This window comes from Mustela putorius, unplaced genomic scaffold (genome assembly GCF_011764305.1).
Source record: "Mustela putorius furo isolate JIRA1106 unplaced genomic scaffold, ASM1176430v1.1 tig00000580_pilon_pilon_pilon, whole genome shotgun sequence".
Classification (NCBI taxonomy): Eukaryota; Metazoa; Chordata; class Mammalia; order Carnivora; family Mustelidae; genus Mustela; species Mustela putorius.
The window spans coordinates 14,398,923-14,421,792 of NW_025421423.1; the positions used below are offsets into that span (position 1 = coordinate 14,398,923).

At 38.3% G+C, this 22,870-nt stretch overlaps 1 protein-coding gene across 1 annotated transcript in view; it reads right to left on the bottom strand.

Annotated features, from left to right (window-relative positions):
* The window catches only part of LPAR1 (lysophosphatidic acid receptor 1), a 200,161-nt gene extending 189,644 nt beyond the window's left edge, over window positions 1-10,517 (bottom strand). The window contains exon 1 of the mRNA XM_045081695.1: window positions 10,495-10,517. The gene's annotated coding sequence lies outside the window, so the exon portion shown is untranslated. The remainder of the gene's footprint in view (window positions 1-10,494) is intronic.
* Between the last annotated feature and the right edge of the window lie 12,353 nt (window positions 10,518-22,870).

The following is a 22,870-nucleotide window of genomic DNA, read 5'->3' on the forward strand; positions in this document are numbered from 1 at the left end:
GACAGAAAGCAGCTGCATGCATTTCCAGAAAACAAACAAATAGCAAAGTCTAAATCCATAGGAAGCAATTTCCTAATTGTCTCCATGATTAGGTAAGAGCAGCTGTACGTGGTTTACCTCTTTACCCTGATCTTTATATTAATCAACACCAACCATTTCATTTCAGAGATGAGAAAGCAGAGGGGACGGGAGGAGACGTGAATGGCTAAGTGCAGTATTTTAGGGCAAGATCTGGAGCCCAGGACTCTGCTGTCAGGCCAGGCAGGTTACATTTTCATATTCATAACTTGGTGCCCCTGAGTCACAGTTTCTTCCCTAAGGCAGCATCCCAGCAGGGTTCCAGAAGGATCCCTATCACCTTCGGGTTCTATCAGGCAGTTTGAAATGTCAAAACATTTTCAAGTGTTAGAGGGGGGATAGGGTTTGGATCTCCACCTACAAATATTATACGCCCGTCATGTCCCTCAGCACAACTTGTCTGCTCAAATGCACAAGGTAAGATAGCCCAGAGGGTTGAGGAAGCTTTTTATTTGATCTGATCTGATTGCTTTCTTTCACTAGAAAAGAGTTATCTTCTCTGAGTCATTGATGATTGGCAGCAACTGCTCTAGCTGAATCACTCAAAACCTGGCCTCCTTGGTCAGCAGACTCCCATCCAATGGACAGCATTTCAAATCTCAGAAGAACCACGACTATTCCAAGATACTCAGCACCCAGACCTGGTAAAGACTTGGATTCTAAAACTACTGACCTGCGACTGGGATGCTGACCTCCTCGAAATTCCTTGTGGCAAGTGTCTCAAGAGGACCAAGATACAAGGTTTTACAAGGGCAACAGGAATTAGGGAAATTATATAAAAAGCAGATTTTTTTTTTGTCTATTTCTATCTCTGTTTCTAGTGGATTGTTCAACGTTGCAAAGAGAGTTTGAGTCTCCTCCTATTGGAGTTCAGCACCCCAACCTTCTCATTTGAAACTGGCATCTCCTTAATGAAAGAAGTACCAGCCATGGGACCGCCGAGACAGTAGAAGAACACCAGCATCACTGGCTGGTCAGTAACATCCACTTACAAGGAGTCATGGTGGACCTGGGACAGTTGGGAGTTCAAAATAAGTAAACCTTGCCTGATTTTTTTTAAAGGTCTATAATATACTTCCGGCTTACAAATGACATCTGGCCAGCAGTTCCCCATTTAGCTTATCTGCTTCTTACTAAAAAGGCACTGGGGAAAAGGTAGAAACCGATCACAAACCAAAACTAAATCAAGAAAGTACCTTCACATTTAGATTCCTTCTTTCGTCTGCCTAGAAACACACAGGATTTTTGTTCTCCATTTTTATCATCAGAAGTGTTTCCAGGGGCGCCTGGGTGGCTCAGTGGGTTAAAGCCTCTGCCTTCAGCTCAGGTCATGTTCCCAGGGTCCTGGGATCGAGCCCCACATCGGGCTCTCTGCGCAGCGGGGATTCTGCTTCCCTCTCTCTCTCTGCCTGCTTGTGATCTCTGTCTGTCAAATAAATAAATAAAATCTTCAAAAAAAAAAAAAGTGTTTCCAGAATGTGTTTGACGTTATGCAGTGAATTTCGCTCAGGAACAGGTTTCTATCTTGCAGTTGAATTGTTCCCACTGTTCCACTTGTCTGGGGCTCTTCTGCAGGAACACAGGCTTCACCTGGGAGAAATCTCTGGCTCTGCCTTCTACAACTCTTATTTTCTTTCTCGTCATCATCTTTTTCTTGTACTGCAGGAACATGCCCGTTGTGTATTGTACTTTGCTGATGAGATTTTCCATGGTCCCAATGCCCCCCCTTTCTCCTTATTTCTAGCGTTTAAGATGTTTTTAGATTCTCTGTGGTCCTTCTTTATCTACCTGATAACTTCACATATGCCCACTGCCCACAAAAATGCCAGAAGACACTCAGTGATTACATCCAAATGATAATAACCAAATTGCCTATCATGAGTGGAGGCAAGAAATTCATACTTCCAAATATATAAACAATTAGAAAGCATATCATCCAGGTGCAGTTATTAGAAAAATTCAGATTAATATCTACCTTCATGTGATTTCTGTACAAAGAGCTAACACAAGGGAGAAAAAGAAGCAAAATACTGGGAGGGGGCACATGGTTTCATGCTCAACTCTCTGATAAACAGAGAACAGGATAAAAAATTTCAAGACAATCACTCGTAATATTCCAAAGTACTGCAAGGTTAAAAGCAAAGAAAACACAGTCCGTAGAGCAAAAGATAGAGAATGAAGGGAAAAAGACAAATGGGAAAGTACAGAAAATGCCAGAAATAAAAAAAAATAATAAAATAACTATAATAAATGTAAATCAAATCACTTTCCCTAGGAAATAAAAAAGTCTCTCAGAGATGTCAGAAAATGAAGTTTTGCTCTATTCCATTTCTACAAAATAAATTCAAAGCAAAAATAATACAAAAATGGCTATAAAAAAGTCAGTGATATAAAGTTAATATCTGACAAAAATAAAGCAATGATCACAATATAATATCAGACAAATTGTAATTAAAGGCAAAAAGCATGAATTGGGTCTAAGAAGGCAATTCATATTAATAAGAGATTTATTTAAAATTAGTAAATATGGGCAACTGGGTGGCTCAGTGGGTTAAAGCCTCTGCCTTCAGCTCAGGTCATGATCTCAGAGTCCTGGGATCGAGCCCCATAACGAGCTCTTTGCTCAGTGGGAAGCCTGCTTCCTCCTGCCTCTCTGCCTACCTGTGATCTCTGCCTGTCAAATAAATAAATAAATAAATCTTTAAAATGAGTAAATAATATTCATGACTGTTTTTATACATTTCAATAAAACATAAAAACACTAACAGTGGAATAACAGTATTGAAAAATGTTAGCACTGGGGCGCCTGGGTGGCTCAGTGGGTTAAGCCGCTGCCTTCGGCTCAGGTCATGATCTCAGGGTCCTGGGATCGAGGCCCGCATCGGGCTCTCTGCTCGGCTGGGAGCCTGCTTCCCTTCCTCTCTCTCTGCCTGCCTCTCTGCCTACTTGTGATCTCTGTCTGTCGGATAAATAAATAAAATCTTTAAAAAAAAAATGTTAGCACTATTTTGGTCATTCTACTAAAAACTTTTAAGAGACTGTTATTATTGATTGTGATCAATATATGGCACTTCAGGTATTCAGGTACATGATTTTTTTAGTCTACATGAATAAAAGTTCCTGAGGAATCCTCGAATCAGCTGAGGGGATAGCCTTGAGCAAGCTTAGTCTCATGGGTCTGAAAGAAACAGTGACCAGATGGTTTAGGAGCCTAAAGAATTATGTGATCAAATATTCATGCTGATCTAAAGTATATGCTGTATCCCATAGGATAATTTCCTAATTGGGCAGGGTTTTGTCTCCCAACTCCCTTCATTAGGTCATTCACTACTTCTAGGATAAGGTACATAGTAATATTAGTGAATTGCTTGGGCACATACCTTTGAAGCTTCTTTCACTATTCCCAGCCGGATGAAATATTGTTTGGAATACCATGACAATGGACAGACCAGTTTGTAAATCCACAGAGCAGTGCTGTCACGGTGAGGCACATCCCTGCCTGGAATTTGCATGTATATCTTTAAAAATAAGTTGCTGTATCGTCCATAATGGTGATGGCAGGTCGTGTTAGAAATGGTGACATATCAGGGCTTCAGCACTGGTCTCCTTCATTAACAAGGTAGACCATCATCAGGGTAACCACCAAATAAATCTTGGTAGGAGGAAATCTACATTTCTGAGTCCATGCATAACCTCCATCCTTGCCAGTATGATCACTTTGTACAAAAGCCCACCAAATAAGCCATCTGGGGGAAAGAAACTGATATTCAAAGGATGGGTCATCTTGTCCACCTGACTGTTGAGATATTCCTCTACAGCAGGTGCCACCTGATGAGATACAAATATCTCCACACTCTTTGGCCATTCTGTGAGGTCCATCCACGATTTCATAAACCAATCCTCTTCTTTCTAAGTCCCAGACCTGCTGGGACTTAAAGTTTATTTCCCATCGTCTGGCAGGCATATATCTCACTAAACACCATGGAATGTGTTACTTTTCTCCAGCAGAAACATCACACTTGCAATAGCAGCTGCCATCAGAGATACCACTGATGGTGAGTTCCGTAGTCCACGTTAGTAATACCACTACATACAGTATCTTGCCATTTTCTCATTGCACGGTACACTCAAGCTGAGAAGTTATTTTCCCTAAGTAAGATAGCAATCTTGCTCAAGAATTCCCATGCGGAAGGTTTGACTCTGGAACTACTTTTTGTGCCAAATACCCAAGTCCCAACAGTAAACAGAATTCTCCCCAGTAGCTCAAATTAGGAGACTTTAATGAAAACGCCATTACAAATATATGGGCAGTATTAATAAATGTTGAGGTACCTTGAAATTAACACCACCCAGCTTGAGAGACAAGGGAAGGAAGCAGTGTTACTGGATCCCAGTAAGCAGAGTCACCAGTAGAGAGCTGTACTCATGGACAGTCACAGCTACTGCCAAAGACGTAGCACTGAAGCAGGAAGAATTCAGGAATAAATATTCTGATATCTCTCACATACCACGACTGATCTCTATCAGCTTAATCTGGTTGTAAGTCAGATAACGAACCCTGGGTGATATACTGGGAAGAGATCAGGCTTCTGGGATAAACAAGAATGCAGAGAGGGTAGATAATGGGTATGGGAGTGGGGAGACAGAATCATCAGTACAGAAATGCATGAACAAAAAAAGCTTATGTGACCATGTGTTCAGATAACAAGGTCTAAACTAATGATCTACTTAGAATGTGTGGCATTTATTGCATGAAGATAGGTCTACGAATTATTTTTATAATGATTTATAGTCAACATATATATACTATAATTATAAATTTACACACACACACTGTTCGGACAGCCCAACCAATAGCTTTTCTAAGAATTACCCCCTCCTTTTTTACCCGTCCATCTATATGGTCTGAAGTGCTGAGTAAGCCAGTAAAGGTAGGGTCAAGAATAATGCAGATGTATAGTGACCACTGGGAGAAAATGGAGAAGAAGATGTATAAAGCACCTCTTTACCAGTCTATTCCTGAAACACAGTATCATATTGCCCTTGAATCCTATACGATTCCCTAGAATCCTTCAAACAAGTCTACCTACAGTTGACCCATGAACAACATGGGTTTGAACAGCACAGGTCCACTCACATGCGAATGTTTTTTCAATAAATACAGTAAAGTATGGTAAATATTTTCTCTTCCTTATGATTTTCTTAATAACTTTTTTTCTCCAACATACTTTACTGTAAGACTATAGTACATACTATATACAACATACAAAATATGTATCGATTGGCTCTTTGTGTTATCAGTAGGTTTCCAGTCAACAGCAGGCTATTAGTACTTAAGTTTTGAAGGAATCAAGTTACCACAGATTTCTGACTCCCTGGGAGGTGCAGCGGGGGTCACCACACTTAACTCCTACGCTATTCAAGGATCAACTGCATTTTGCTTAAGTTAGAGTTTGGTTTCCTTTACTTAGAATCCTAACTAATAGACCATCATTATGAATGCAAGGCTAGATATAACACAACTTTAAACATTAATAAATCGTGTCAATTTGAGCTTATAGCAATGTTTCCTTCTCAATCTCGGGTGGTTCTTTTTGAAAAATATGAGAAATTAATAAAAAGAAAAAGAAATATTACATGTATTGATTGAATGGAAAAGAGTCACAGAAAAGAAATGAGTGTGTCCCAGTTTTTCTACTACAAAAGCAGAAAACCCATTAAATCTATGTAAGCAATTCTAGAAATTTATTACTGCAATCGCACATGAACTTTGGTGTAGAACATAATCTTTGAATTATCCTGAATCCCTAAAGGGCAGAGTGTTTGACTCACAACCAGTTTGATTTCACTTTGTCAATGTACTCACATTTCAGAAATTACCAGAGACCTTTTCTGTTCTCAAACCCCACGAACATCAGCAGCTTCTGAAAGTCTATATACTTCCCATTGGGGGAACACAAATAAAATAGATATTCTTTTTTAAAAAAGATTTTTAATTTACTTATTTGACAGAGAGATAGGGCACAAGTAGGTAGAGAGGCAGGCAGAGGGAGAGAGAAAAGCAGCTTCTCCACAGAGCAGGGAGCACTACGTGGGGCTCCATCCCAGAACCCAGGGATCATGACCCAAGCCAAAGGCAGCCACTTAAGTGACTGAGCCACCCAGGCGCCCCGAAGAAGCAGGCTTCCTGGGAGCAGGGAGCCCGACATGGGGCTCGATCCCAGGACCCTGGGATCATGACCTGAGCAGAAGGCAGACGTTAACGGACTGAGCCAACCAGGCATCCCTAGATATTCTTGAGGGAAAGAAGGTTTCAAGAAAATGACTTCTCAATGCAGTTTGAATCCATAAGCTTCCTCTGCTAAAATTCCCCATCTCAAATTTCTATATCAAGGTCTTAGCTTAAAACACTTATCAAAAAAATAAATATCCTTAAGAAAACAACATCATCCTAATGTTCTCTCCTAAATCCAAGCTAACTTCAGGAAAAGAAGTTTAACTTAATGTCAGAATTAGCCATAGAAAATTCGGTCTGGGTATATGTTGAAAACATCATTAGACTCTAATCCTGACCCAAGAAAGGTTAAAATGGTTTTGCTTGGTTGATTGTGTTTAGTTAGTAGAGGAATGTTTGTTCTCCCTCTGTACTGCTATCATAAAACACATTGATCATTGTCTGTAACCATTTGGTTTTACTGTTTATATTTGAGAGATGTTGCAATATTGAGCAGGGAAGTCTCTGTCATAGGAGGGAAATGATTTGGACCATAAATGGTTGTTTACAAATAAAGCCAGCTTATTCATCTGTTTTCCGTTTATGTTGCTAATTATCAGACCTAAATGAGTGTTTTCATTTAGACATTTCCTGATTCTCAAAGTCTCCTTCAGGCAGATTTTGAATACCAGGGGATTTATTTTTCACCAACCATCACAAGCAAATATTTAGCCTAATTTCCCCAAACGTATTATTGCATTGTGATTCCTGCCGCCTTATCTTTCCCTAATCTCATGGAATGAACATAAAAATAAGGACATTTTAAATCCAATGGAACAACCGCTGGATATTTTCATGTGCTAAACCTGAACTAGTCATTCAGAGTGCAAAAAAATGAATACAATTCCTGGTCTATCTGGAGAGGAAAAGAAAACAGAAGATACACAAGTGTTGACCTCTATTCTCCATAAAGTCAAAGCGGTTGTTCAGAGTAGAGGGTAACAGGGACGAAAGGAAGATTCAAGGGAAGGACATAAAGAAAAGAGCAAAATTTGGGATTTGCCATTAAAACAAGGGCAAGCATTAACTGAGTATTCTGTGCCAGGCCAGGGATACATTGCTTCAATATACATTGTTATTTTAATCCTTAAAATAATCTTTTGATGTAGGTAACACTGTTCTCATTTTAGAGACTAAGTAATGGAAAATCAGAGAGGTTAAATGACTTACCCACAGTCATACAGACTAGTAACTTGTAGAGTCAGGATACAACCCGCTATTTATAAAAGGAATTGACTAGAAAGAAGCAAAGAATTGCTAAATGGCAGTAAGTGCCATGTTCGATTTAACATCTATGGACTTGGAGTAATACAAACGTGGTTTTTCTTTTTCCAGCAAGGCTTGGCAACTCAAGAAAAAGAAAGCAGAAGGCTAATTGTTGAAGTCATCTAGGATTGGCTGAGGATTGATCTGGTTGTGGTGGGTAAACCATAGTCACGGCAAAGGACCTGAATGTGCCGAAGAGTCCTGTGGAAATGGATATTAGGTTAAAAAGGGAAGAGGTGCCTGGCTAACTCAGAAATCGAGCAGATGACTCTTGATCTCTGGGTCCTGAGTGCAAGCCCTACACTGGGTGCAGAGATTACTTTTTTTTTTTTTTAATGTGTAGTGTTAATGACATTAACATTTTTTCCTCTTTTCTTTCTTTTGCAGGGTGTAGAGGGAGAGAGAGAATTCCAAGCAGGCTCCATGCCCAGCACAGGGCCCAACATACGGCTCAGTCCTACAACCCTGAGATCATGACCTGAGCCAAAACCAAGAGCTGGAAGCCCAACTGACCAAGCCATTTGGAAAAACATTTTTAAAAAGAAGTTCAAGATTTGATCACTGGAAATTACAGCATACCATTGAAATAAGTTAAGACCTAAATGAAAGGGAAGACATCCCATATTCATGGATTTGAAGATTTAAAATTGTTAGATAGAAATTCTCTACCAATTGATCGATAGAGTCAATGAAATCCCTAACATAATCCCAGCTGCCTTTTATTTTTGCAGAAATTAATAAAATGATCATATGAAAATTCTAAGAACACAGAATAACCAAAACATTATAAAAGAAGTACAACATTGGTGGACCCACACTTCCCAATTTTAAAACTTACTATAAAGCCATAGTAATCAAAACTGTATGACACTTGCATTGGAATAGTCATATAGATTAACAGAATAGAGAGTCTAGAAATAAATCCATACATTTATGTCCAATTTATTTTTGATGAGTGCCATGAAAGTTCAATGTAAAAGAATAAACTTTTCAATAAATCTTGCTAAAAGAATTACCTATTCACACACAAAAGAATGAATTTAGACCACTACTTCACATCATATCAAAAATAACTCAAAACAGATCAAAGACTTCCATGTCAGAGCTAAAACTATAAAACTCTTAGGAGTAAAGATAGTATATGTCTTTATGGCTTAGATTAGGCAATGATTTCTTAGCTACAACACTAAAAGCTCAAACAACAAAAGAAAAAAAGATGTAAATTATATTTCATAAAAATTTAAGACATATGTGCTTCAAAAGACACTAGCAAGAAAGTGAAAAAAATCCACAGAATGGGAGAAAACATTTGTGAATCATATACCTGATAAGAGACTTATATCCAGGATATGTAAAGCACTCTTTAACTCAAGAAATAACCCATGAAAAATGGACAATGGATTTAAACAGACATTTCTCCAAAGATAACAAACAGGCCAAAAGCACATGGAAATATGCTCAATGTCATTAGCCATCAGGCAATGCAAATAAAAATGATAAGGAGATACCACTTCACATCCAACAGGATGGTTATAATAAAAAAAAAACAAATACAATAACAAGTAAAGATACAGAAAAATTAGAACCCTTGCATACTGCTGGTAGGACTGTAAAATTGTGTAGCCACTTTAGAAAATAATTTGGCAGTTCTTTGAGAATTTAATCATATGACCCAGCAATTCTACTCCTAGGTATATGACAAGAAAATTTAAAATATATATTCACACAAAAAACTTTTGCATATAATATTTGTAGCAGAATTATTCATAATAGCTCAAAGGTGTAAATCATCCAAAGTCCATCAACTGACAAATGGATAAACAAAATGTGGTTTTACACACAATAGACTATTATTTGGCCATAAAAAGAGACGACATACTAGTACATGCCTCAACATGGATGAACCTTGAGAACATTATGCTCAGTGAGATAGAGAGCATCTTTTAGGGAAATGAAAATGCTTTAGAATTAATGGTGATGTTTGTATAACTCTCTGAGTATACTAAAATCCACTGAATTATACATAAGTTTTTGCAGGTAAATTTAATGGTATTTGAATCATATCTCAATTTTACAATTGAAGAACTCTGTGAAAAGATGAAATATAAAGGTCGTTTTATTTGGTACAGGAAAACTCCCTAAATTAACCCATAAATTCCATGCAGAGTCAATCAAAATCTTAATGGAACTTTTTCACCTGCCAAAATGATTATACATTTCTTGAGAAAATAAACATGAAAGAATTCAACTTTAGAAATCTGGAAAATAGTGTAAAACATAAGCCAGTTGACAGAGACTTAGTGCTCCTAGATATTATTTCTATGTGTTAAAATACTACAATGCCTAAAAGCATATGCAGTGAGAAAATTTCAATTTTTTATTATTAAAATAATGCAATTATATTACTTTTATAATAATAAAACAAAAAATAAGCCAAAAAGGCAAATAAAAAATAAATAATATATGCATTTCCTTCTCCAGTGTTAGTTTATTCTATTGCAGTCTAAAAATCCCTCTTTGATATATCTTCATATGCATGATTTTAAGTTGTTTTTTCAGCCTTGTTGATTTTATCTGAATATGGATTAATTTATGAATAACCTCCCTAGAGTTTGGCACCTAACCCAAATACATTTAATGTGGACTGACTGGCACACAATAAACGTTTATTTTCTTGGTTATTCTGGTTACTTCATTTACATGAATGTATCCTAAAATCATATTAGTCCTTTGGGGCAGTTAATGCACAAAGATGACTGATAACTGAGTCAAAATAAAGCCCCAAGACTTGTTCATAATCAGTGCTGCTAAGTCAAAACTATCTTTATCTTCTTGTCCCTTATGCAGTGGTATTGGAATAAAGCATATGACGTTACCTTAATTCCATCAAACTTCATCTTGATCTATTGTTCCAGTTCTTTGTATTTGATGCAATTTTTTAAGGTATTCATGAACTCCACCAGCTCTGTGATATCTGAAAATTTATAAGGAACAATCCTTAGATCATCATCCAAGTCACTGATGAAAAGAATTATCAGGACATCTTGGGGCACAGAGGTTATACATAATGTGAAACCTCCTTACGCATTAATTAATTCCCATCATGTTTCTAGCATCTAGCATCTAAGAGTCAGCTGGGTAGCTTACAAATTCTCTGGATTCACCTGTAGGGATTCTGATTCAATAGGTCTAATATCCCCAGAACTACTTTCAGGTTTACCGAAGACTACATTTCTCTTTTCTGATTATTAGCATATTGGAGAGGTCATGTCATACATGTCGCTGAAGGCAAGATGCAGTGACCTCACCCTCCAGCCTGGCTCCATGTTAAAGAAGAGAATGAAGTTAAGGTGCAAGAAAGTCCATGTTGCATTCTTGTCAACGATGCTGCCTATGAGTTCACAGAGCCTTTTCTAATAATCAGTCCTAAAGGTTTACTTTCATACATATTCATTCAATTACCAAATATCTGGAGGGTGGCTAAAATACACCAGATATTATGCTATCTATACTCCCACTGGTGGTAAGAGCTTTTCATTGTATTCACGTTCACAACGGGTCTTATAATTCTCCATGGTACTTAGCTTGACAAGATAGAATAAATATATTTGCATTATTTTATGTTTGTATTATCTTCAGTAATGAAGGTGAAGACTTTTTTGTATTTTTCTTAGCCATTACAAATATTCCATTGATTTCCATGTATCAGTTGCCATGTTTATGTTTTCTAATAAACTTATAAGTTATCACTCTTATCTTTAATCTGTTATATGAGTTCCAAATAGTTTTCTCATTTTGTTTCTCTATTCCCATTTTTTCTTGTCCTTTAGCCTTTTTTATGATTTTTCTCTTTTATAGCAAATATGTTTTTATGTCTTATAGAAAGCCAATACTCTTTTCATTGTGATTTCTTTCATTGTCTGAAACCATGCTTCAAACATCTTCCTCCAAGATTATGTAAATATTCAATTATATTATTTTAGAATATAATCTTTCATATTTTTATAGGTTTAAATTTTAGATATCTTTTTACCAGTTATAAATTCCCACTGGATTTTTTAAAAATATCATCCTTCAAAAATCTGATAAGGATATATATATATATTTTTTAAGATTTTATTTATTTATTTGACAGAGATCACAAGTAGGCAGAGAGGCAGGCAGAGAGAGAGAGGAGGAAGCAGGCTCCCTGCCAAACAGAGAGCCCAATGCGGGGCTCAATCCCAGGATCCTGGGATCATGACCTGAGCTGAAGGCAGAGGCTTTAACCCACTGAGCCACCCAGGCGCCCTGATAAGGATATTATAGCAGTATTGCTTAAATACCAAAAGTTGAGGAACTGCCTAAATGTATTAGAAGATGAGATTAGTTGATTACATAGAAAACATCCATAAGATAGAACCTTGTGCCAAGTGAGATTTTGGTCAAAAAGGATATTTTCTGATATGACAATATTCATAATTTCATGTTAAACAAAACAAAGCAGGACTAAACATAGACACACACACACATTTATGAGGTCTGGAGCTAAAACTATACACTAAGTTGAAATCTAATAACTTTGAGCTAAATAGGAAAATATGGTAAAGTATAAACTATTTGGTTTTAGATGACCTGCAAAATATTTGGAAGTTATTTAGAAATTTTTGTTTTCAAATACAACTGTGCTGTCATTGTGAATCACTGACACTCAAACTAAGTCAGCAATAAACTCTCTGTAAATGAGCATAAATTTAGCTAGTTCTATATGGTCATACACTAATATAAACATACTGTCGCATTTTACTGATATGGAGTCAGCATGCTTCTCCACTTAAGTTCATTCCCACACTTAAATGATTTTTTTTTTTTGAAGATTTTATTTTATTAGAGAGAGAGAAAGAAAGACCATGAGCAAGGGGAAGGGTAGAAGGAGAAGGAGAGAGAGAGAAAAATCTCAAGTAGGCTTCCTGCTGTGCTCTGAACTAGACTAGAGGCTTGATCCCAGGACCCTGAGATCATGACCTGAGCCAAAACCAAGAATCAGATGGACACTGAACTGACTAAGCCACCACCCAGGCACCCCTAAATGATGTCTTAATGTCAATTAAAAACACCATTCTGGCATAAAGGTTTCAATAACATGTGTCAGGGGTCCCCAAGACCACCCCCAGTTTTGATGATCTGCTGAGAGGATTCCAAGACTCAAGAGAAAGCCGTACTCATGGCTGTGATTTATTACAGCAAAAATATCAAAGCAAAATCAAAGCAAAGGCCAGCGGAAATCATGAAAGCTTCCGATTGTGTTCTCCCAGTGGAGTCACAGAGGAAGCACTTAATTCCCCAGCAACGCACTGTGACAACACATGTAAAATGTTGTCTACCAACCAAGTTCATTAGGAACTCAGCCCCCAGGGTTTTTGCTGGGGGCTGATCACACAGGCACCCTCTGCCTAGCATGTTCCAAAATTCCAGATTCCCAAAAGGAAAGCTAGTATTCCGCAGAAACCACACTGTGCAAAAGGTCTAGGCTCAGTGAGCCATTCTTACCAGTTCTGCAAAGGATAGAAACCTTCCAGAAATCCAGGTTTCCAGATGCCAGTCAAGGGCCACCTTGCAAACAAGCATTTCCAAGGATAGAAGTTTCTAGTCTGCTGCTTTAAGTCTTTTCTGCACACCCGTTACAAGTTCTCAAGTCACCAGATGTGGCAATCACATACACACACGTGTTAGTCTCATCCATGTCCAAATAAAGTTAAAGAAAAGTGAAAGAGGTTTACCTAAAATTCACTTCTACTGGGTCCACAGATAAATTATTTCAGAAGCAACCAGTTCAGAGGGATCAGAAATTAAAATATTACAATGGTTTTTTCTCGAGTTGTAAAATTAATGCACATTCGTTATAGAAAATGTGGAACACTCAGAAAAATAGGAAAGAAGTAAAATTCACGGAAGCCCTCAAATGTAGATTTTACCATTGCTAACTTTTTCTATTCATGGATATCTATTAACCTATTAACTATTAAATTTTAATTTTCGTTACCTTCATTTTTCTATGCCATTAAAAATTCCCAATGAACATTTTTCATAATGAAAAGTATTTTATTCCTGGTAGTAATATAATTTTAAAAGTCTTCTCCTTTCAGTTGGATAGATAGGTTGTTTCCTGTCATTAATATTTCTTTAAGCCCTCATAAAACTTTTCAGTGGCTTCCTATTGCTCTTAGAATAAAGGTCAAAATCTTTAAAATGGTCAACAAGGCCCCACGTGACCCAGGGCTTCCTTCCCTCTGTGGCTCCAGTTCATTCTTTCTGATTCTCTCTCTGCCCTCAATCACTATGACCTTCCTGGAATTCCTCAACTGTGCCACTGTCTCCCACTTCATGGTTTACCCACGTGTAGGTCGCCTGTACCTTATATACTGCAATCAGCACAGTTTTAATTAGTCATGTCATTAAGTATGCATATTTTTAAAATATAAATCTTACATAACAGGCAGTAATCTCCCTGGAGGTGGAGGATATATCTGTCTTGTTCACTGATGTATTCCCTCCCAGGGCTAGATGTGACCACTGGAATATAGACACACATATTAATTATAGAACTAGAGGAGATGCATATGTAATAGGATTCTATCTTTAAGCCAACCAGTTACCCAGCATTGTGAGTAGAGTTTTGTTTAAATGTTGCAGTCCGATCTCAGCGAACTCTGCGTACTAATCGATGGGCCTATGTCCCCATTTGGGTTACAGCTCTAATAGGGTGAGCTGCAGTGGCCTCAGAAAGCCAGTTTGGAAAGAATAAGAAGGTACTATCCAAAGATCAGAGATGCAGGCCAGAGGGAGGTCACTGGCCCAAGGGTGCAGTGAAATCTAGGACTGATGTGGGAAATACTCTGGTATTCTTGAGGGAGTCTCAGAGTTCTTGGGGAGGGGAAAGTGGGAAAAGCCTAACTTTGCTGTGGTCCAACATAATGAGAGCTCAGATCCTTTCATTCAGAATCAGAAGGAAGCGCTAGTTCTGACAACCTTGGAGGTCAGCAACCCCTGGGTTACAAACCAATAAATTCACTTAATAGGCAGTCAATGAGACAGGAACTGCTTTTCCAGATGCTTCTCTGTCTTCCTGCTACACAGCACTATGCTTACTGTTTAAGTTTTATTTCAAAATATACAATATTAATTTTGGGCTTTGTAGATAAACGTAAAATAAACGTGACACCTTTGTATTTGGCACATAAATAAAGAGCCACAAACTTATTTGTGTAATTAGACCCAGAAATTCTACTTAATGAAAACATCTTAAAATAATAAATCAAAAATATGAGGGAAGGCACAAAAAGGTGTTAAAAAACAAAATAAACTTCTGGTTTACAAAAATGCCTTAAAACCCTGGGATGAAAAACAAAAAGTCTTGATTCATTAACAGAACACTAACTAATAATGGTAAGGAGACAGATATATTATTGATATCACCAACAAGGGTATAAAAATTTTGGAATCTCATATAAAATTAGATAAGTAATATAGGCATCAGCCTGAGTGCAAAATGGCAAATAATAGGTTAAGCAATGCAAAGATTTTCAATATTTAAAATATTGAGTTGCAAAAGGACAGCGGTATATCCACTGCAAAATTGGGTCCCTGTCTTCGACTCCTGGTAGAATGGACAGGGAGCCAGCCCTGGCACAGGCCTCGGAGCCCATCAGACTAGCTATCTTCACTAGCTAGCTTGCTTTCTTTACCCTTCACTATCTGTGCTTACATACATTGAAGTGAAGGTACGCACGTTCCTAAACAAACAGTAATAGTTTTTAGTAGTAACCTCCATTCATATTTGTACATAACTCCAACGCATGTAGATAATATGTACACAAAAGCATCCAGGGGCACATGGGTGGTTCAGTTGGTTAAACGTCTGCCTCTGGCTCAGGTCCTGGTCTCAGGGTCCTGAGATGGCCCCATGTGGGGCTCCCTGCTCAGTGGGAAATCTGCTTCTCCTTCTCCTTCTGCCCCCCCTCCCCGCTCACGCTTTCACTTTCTCTCTCTCTCAAATAAATAAAACCTTTTTTTTTTAAAAAAAAAAAAAGACATCCATCACAGTGTTATTTATACCAGTAAAAAATGGACACAACCTAAAATGACTAAGAATTAGAAAATCATTAAACATCCCATCATAAGTGAGCTCACTGAAATACTCTGGAACCCTCTGAAAATAATTTTCTTTTTTTTTTTAAATATTTTATTTATTTATTTGACAGAGATCACAAGGAGGCAGAGAGGCAGGCAGAGAGAAAGAGGAGGAAGCAGACTCCCCACAGAGCAGAGAGCCCAACGCGGGGCTCGATCCCAGTACTCCAGGATCATGACCCGAGCCGAAGGCAGAGGCTCTAAACCACTGAGCCACCCAGGCGCCCCCAAAAATAGTTTTCTAATTAAATTTTAAGTTAATTTTAAGAGATGTGCACTCGTAAATTTCTTCCAATTGAATAATAAAGGTAAGAATAATATAAAATATACAGAATCTACATCATATTTATAAAACATAACAAAATGCTAATAGCAATTACTGAGGTGACAAGTTAAAAAACTTCTCCACTTTTTTGGAAGAGTGGAATTAATTTTAGAAGAAAAATTATATGTGAAAATACATGTGATGTCTGTTGGCTTCCATAGTTTTTGGCCCATAACCAAAAAACTTCCAAGGTGAGAGGGGCTCTGCGGTAGCCAGCCAGCCAACGATTCCCATCTTCAGCCTTGGTTCCAATGGGTTCCCCCCAAAGGGTCAGAATCCCTGACCTGCATACCATCTTGATTCAGCCATATACGTTTTTAAGGTGGGGATGTTCTTATAGCACGGATGAATGACAAACCTCCAGAAGAAAAAGAATATATATTTAAAGTGTACAACTTGATTTGATATTGTGATTTGACATTGTGAATTGATTACCAAAACTAAGATAATTAACACACATATCCCCTCACACAGTTAACGTGTGTGCGCGCATGTGCGCACACGTGTCTACTTTCAGCAGATTTTAAGTGTACAGTACCACAGGATTATGTAAGGTCACGGTGCTGTAATTCGCTCCTCAGAACGTTATCTAATAGTTTATCTGAAACTTTATCTGAAAGTTTATACCCTTGATTTACATCTCCTCATTTTCACCTACCCACAGCCCCTAGCAACCCCTCTATTGTTTGTTTCTATGAAATTGCCTTTTTTTTTTAGATGCCACATATGAGTGATACTATATAGTTTTGTCTTTCTCTATGCGGCTTCCTTCACTTAGCATAACATCCTTCAGGTTCATCCATGTTGTCATGAACAGCAGGATTCTCCTGATAAATAATACTCCATTATACATACACACAATATTTTCCTTTCTGTCTCCCGAAGGACACATAGGCTGTTTCCATATCGCAACTATGCTGAATAATGCTATAATGAATATGGGAGTGCAGATATCTCTCCAAGATAGTGATTTTGTGTCCTTCAGATATATAGCCAGGAGTGGGGTGGCTGGTCATATGGTAGATCATGTGGTAGAACGGAAGCTCTATTTTTAACTTTTTGTGGAACCTCTACGGTGTTTTCCATAATGACTATAAGCAATTTCCATTCCCACCAATAGCATATAAGGATTTCCTTTTCTCCACATCTTAGCCAACATTTGTTATCGCTTGGCCTTTTCATAATTACCATCCTAACTGATGTGTGGTGATAGCTCCTGGAACCACATACATTTTTATTTCCAGGTGAATATAACCCTTGGAGAGAAATAAGGAGCCTGCCTGTCCCTGTGAGGTCAAGCTTAATACTGAATTATGCGAAGCGATCAGATCACCCCCTCTGCCAATGGCAGGAAACAGTAGAAAAGTATAGAGACTACATCTGGAGTTTCACCAGTTCATGGCAACCACACACCATTACGAAGCCTCCTGTAGGAAAAAAAGAGTAGAGTTTATTCTGCCCTCCCCAGACTCCAGTCCATTCCTGCCACTGTCCAGAGCCTACCATCTGTGAGTTTAAAACTCTACATTTTGTTCCCCTCTTTTCAGTCTTAAGTATTCTGTAGCAAATGCTTAAGAGTTAAAATCTCATGTGTGTCTCCTAGCTAGGAATTAACATGACATAAACAGAATTGCCATACGTTTATTCAGCGCGTATTTCCCTTTCACTTCAGGCCTAGAGCCATCTGAGGACTCATACAGATAATTTCACACTACAGGTCGCTAAACATCTGTACACTTCTGAACGGGTGTTATTTAGGGATGTGTGTGTCCTTTACTTACAGGAGAAACTGACTGAATGGTGGTTGGGAGGACCTGAGGCCCCTCTGCACAGTCCTAGAAACAGAACCTCACCGGCTGTGACTAGAGCTTGCTTTCTAGAAAGCCAATTCCTCCCACCCCAAGAGTCTACCTAGGTAAAACACTCTTCAACCACCTAGAGCGCTCTCCCCAAGAGTAGCTGTGCTAAATACAATTTTCTCCATATAGTTACATCTCCAGTAATGTTTTGGTAGCCCTATGACGAGAGACTCAGGCAGCTATCTTGTTCGCTCACCTGTTTCCCAAAATAAGAAATCAGCTCCTTGATGAAAAATCAAAGTAGCTGATGTTGGGGAGAGAGAGGGGAGCTGCGGAGCAGGGGCAGGGAGTATCTAGGAAGAAGGACAAGGGAACTTTCTAAGATGAAGGAAATAGGAGTTTGGGCCACACAAGTATATGCATTTGTGAAAAGTCAAAAAATTAATACCCAAGACTTGTGCATCTCACGGTGTGTCAGTTTGACATTAAAAAGTGTAAATTAGGGGTGTCTGGGTGGCTCAGTGGGTTAAAGCTTCTCCCTTCGGCTCAGGTCATGATCCCAGGGTCCTGGGATCGAGCCCCACATGGGGCTCTCTGCTCAGCACAGAGTGTGCTTCCTCCTCTCTCTCTGACTGCCTTTCTGCCTACTTGTGATCTCTTGTCTGTCAAATAAATAAATAATCTTTTTAAAAAGTGTATGACATACACTTTTTAATGACATACATAATACAATATACAGATATCAGTATACTGAAGTCTACAATTTACCTTGAATTATATTATCAAAAATAATATGGATTAGGGGCACCTGGGTGGCTCAGATTATTACGCATCTGCCTTTGGCTCAGGTCATAATCCCGGGGTCCTGAGACCAAGCATGGTGTTGGGCTCCCTGCTCAACAGTGAGTCTGCTTCTCCCTCTTCCTTTCCCCTCCCCCAATTTGTGCCATTCTTTTCTCTTTCTCTCTCTTTCTCTCCTTCTCTCTCAAATAAATAAAAATCTTTAAGAAAAAAAAAAGATGGATTAACAGATGTTTAGAGGAATGGTTAGATAGGTATATGACAAAGCAAGTAAAGTAAAATTTTCATTAAGGAATGTAGATAGTGGACATAGGGCTGTTCATTGTAAAGTTTCTTCAACTTGGCTGTATGTTTAAAATTTTTCATAATAAAATGCTGGAGGGAAAAAAAATTAACTCACATTCTCCATCCCTGCTCTAAATAAAATACGAAGTAAGTATATTACTTTGCTGTATCTGCCTTCAATAACCCCCTTTGCTCATGATCATTTGGGGAATGTTTTGGGATTACAGCTCCATCCTTCTCTCAAAAATAGACTTGCCTATATTGATTCACTATAGTGCTAGTACTGTGAACATCACAAAGCTCAGCCTGAATTACTTTACCTCACCTGGGATATTCGAGGATCAGTATTAGATCACATTGGTTGTGATCACCATATGCTGACTAACTTAAACAGGGAATTTATTGGAAGGATATAAGGAAGCTTACAGGATTGATGGAAGGCTTGGAAACCAGGCATGGAACATGCAGAAACCAGACTGCTCCAAAGAGTTTAGGTAACAGCAAGTATACCACTGCCCCCCAGGAACTGGTGCCATAAGGAATTAATTCCAATAACTAACAGCCTTTCATCATTCTGCTCCTAATTCAAACTTTAGGCAGAGAACTTCCAACTAGCCTTCCTTGACCATCAGACTGTCTTTAAAGGCAAATTTTAAAGAAAATCCAGGTCCTGTTTCCAAAAGAAACTGGAACAGATGCTGAATAACCAAAAAACAAGACCAAAAAAGCTAAACAAAATAAAGATTAAAGCATACCTACATTCCTCTGTCACCCTTACCAGACACTGAGACTGGATTATTTACTAAAACACCACTGCTTTTCACTTCCATCTCTTTCTCTTGTTTGGTCGCTCCAATTCTGGGGCCATCTTGTTATCTCCACCAAAATTTCCTAGGTTCTATTTTTGCTCCCCTTCTCAGCCCAGATTCCATAATTTCATAAAGAAGCATCATCTCTCTATACTCATCACTTCTACTGCTGGCTAAGGATTTAAGACTGCTCCGGGTCCCAGTAGCATATCTAAACCTAGATGAGCTTGTATACGTGGGTCTACTTTGTGATTAGGAAGCTCTTCTACAGATATTTGAGAAGATGGGAACTTGGTTCAAACTTGCTCGTCCAGCACAGTATATTGGAACTTAAGGAAACTCAAAGAACTAACCAGCCCTGCCTGAGTTCCACTCTTTCTAGAACAGGAATGCTCTGAGTTGACTGCTTCTTAGGAGAACTACTACCTAGACACAGGAGAGTAATGAAAGTCCGCAGAGCAGACTAAACCATTTTAAGCAACTGGATTTGAAATAACTAACAATTTCAGCAAAAATCTGTGAGGAGGGACTGGAGACTTGGCCCCGGAGCTGCACATTTGGGCCGTGTTTATGTGAGTCAGGAGAAAATCTGGCTCTGAAGCTGACACACTAGCACGGTTGTGGCTGGTGTCTCGCAGAGTAATTTGGAGTGCATCCAGCCAGGACTGGCCCTCCAGTGTGGGAGGCGGGAGGCCAGCTGGAATTATTTTCCAAGGGCACCACACCCCTGGATTTTCAGGGTGTCCTCACACCACTGGCTCCATTGTGAAAGAGCACACCCAATGTCAGATAGCAACCTGGGGGGTTCCCATCACCACTTGATTTTCCAAGTTCTGACTTCATTTTCTCCAAGGCATTTTCTCCTCATTTTTCTGGTTACAAGGGACTGCAGCTGCTTTATTTGGCTATGCTTGTCCTTAAAAATGGAATATTAACTGATTTAAGAGTTTATAGCTGCCTCTTCGTATTCAGAAAATTTTAATTCTAGTTCGGGCTTCATAAGTTATTGATTGCCTGAGTTTGGAAAAACCACTCCCTCTTCTCTAAATTGTAGTTTGTTTGTCTAAGAAAAAAAAACAAAAAACTGTCCTGTGTACTTTAGATTATTATGAGGATGAAGTGTCATAACTTTTTACCATTCCACAATGGGTTTCCTAGGTATGTCTGATAAAACTACATAGATTCTTTATATATTAAATATATGAAACATATAGCAAATCTTTAAGTCTGGTATTTGCCTTTAATTATCTTTAGGTTGCTTTTAAAACAAAATAAAATCAAGCACAATGATTATGAAAAGAATAGTGTTATAGTTTTTAAACAGACACTCAAAAAATTAAAAATTACTCATAACTTCACTCACCAATGTGCATTTTGGAATATATACTGACATTTTGACCATGCATATATTTGCATTTGCAGGCATTTTTGAAGACAAACTATTTTTTTTTAAGATTTTAATTATTTATTTATTTGACACAGAGAGAGAGAGATTATAGGTAGGCAGAGAGATAGGCAGAGAAGTGGGGAAGCAGGCTCCCCACTGAGCAGAGATCCTGATGCAGGGCTTGATCCCAAGAACCTGGGATCATGACCTGAGCTGAAGGCAGAGGCTTTAACCCACTGAGCCAACCAGGAGCCCCAAGACATACATATTTTATAACAAAATTTGGACCAGAGATATATAGTTTGGTAAATTCCATTTTTATTTCACAATATATTGCATATATGGATATGTGAGATGACTTGCAAAATACAAAATATCTTGTAAACACTCCTCATCACTGTCATCATAATAATTTGTATCACTAACCCACCAAAACTTATTTTTTTCCAGGATAACGATTAATTTTAAGATTTTATTTCTGGGTCACCTGAGTGATTTGGTTAAGATAGCGACTCTCGATTTCAGCTCAGGTCATAATGTCAGGGTCCTGGAATCCAGCCCCATATCAGGCTCCATGTTCAGCGGGGAGTCTGCTTGAGATCTCTCTCTCCCTTTACCCCTGCTCCTCCCCCCGCTCATTCTCTCTATCTCTTTCAAACAAATAAGTCTTTAAAAAAATTACTGAGGATGTTACAGCTTTCATGGTTTAATTTAGGGATATGACCTATCATTTGACTGTTACAAAACTGTCTTCCCCCTTTACCTGGGTAGAAAACTAAACCATTAAAATTTTTCCTAGTATTAGCAGAAAAATGGAAATACATGATGAGAGAGCTCACAAAAGAGAGAGTATAATAATCCTTCTTTCCAATAATAATAAATGTTCAACCTTCCTATTAATTAAGGAATGGTTACAGCAATCATACATAAACATTTTCACCAATTATGTTATTAAAACACACACACACACACACACAAGAGACTATTGATGGCAGCTGTCCATTAAAATAAGCAATACTGGCGGAGAAAGTGCTACAGCTTTTAGAAAGTAACGTAGTATGTCATAGGATAATTTAAAAACTGATAGTAATTTATCAATAGTCACAGTTCTAGAATTCCCTTCTAACAAAAGAGTTGATTACAGTAGACACTTTATCACAGATTTGGCTGTTACACCTTTATCTATGTTAGTGAAAAATAATAATACCAATATCTGAAAATAGGAGACTAAGAGGCTCTTAGTCTACCCATTCAGTGTAATTCAAGGCCATTGGAATATGATTAAACTAACTTCCTAATAATATTTGTAAATACTTGTGTTATATTAACATGATAAATTCGAAGTTAAGAACACTTCATAGGCTGAATGTTATTGTGTTTCATGCTTTTGGAGGCATCTATACAATCCTGTTTTTGTCTTTCACCAGCAGAAGTGGATTCTCTTCCCTCTTCCGCCACTTACTTGCCTCCTGACTGGATCACCTCAGACCCACTGAGGTACTCGACCTTCTCCAGGCCTCCAGGCCCCTGGCCATAAGAGGACACCGGATCCAGCCTGAAGTTTTATTCTACTTAGGTATATTACCCTGAAAGCCTTCCTAGCAGCCTCCACATTCTTTTCATTTCTTCCCTGACCTATAACCTCTCTGTTGAAGTAAACACACATCTTGGAAAATA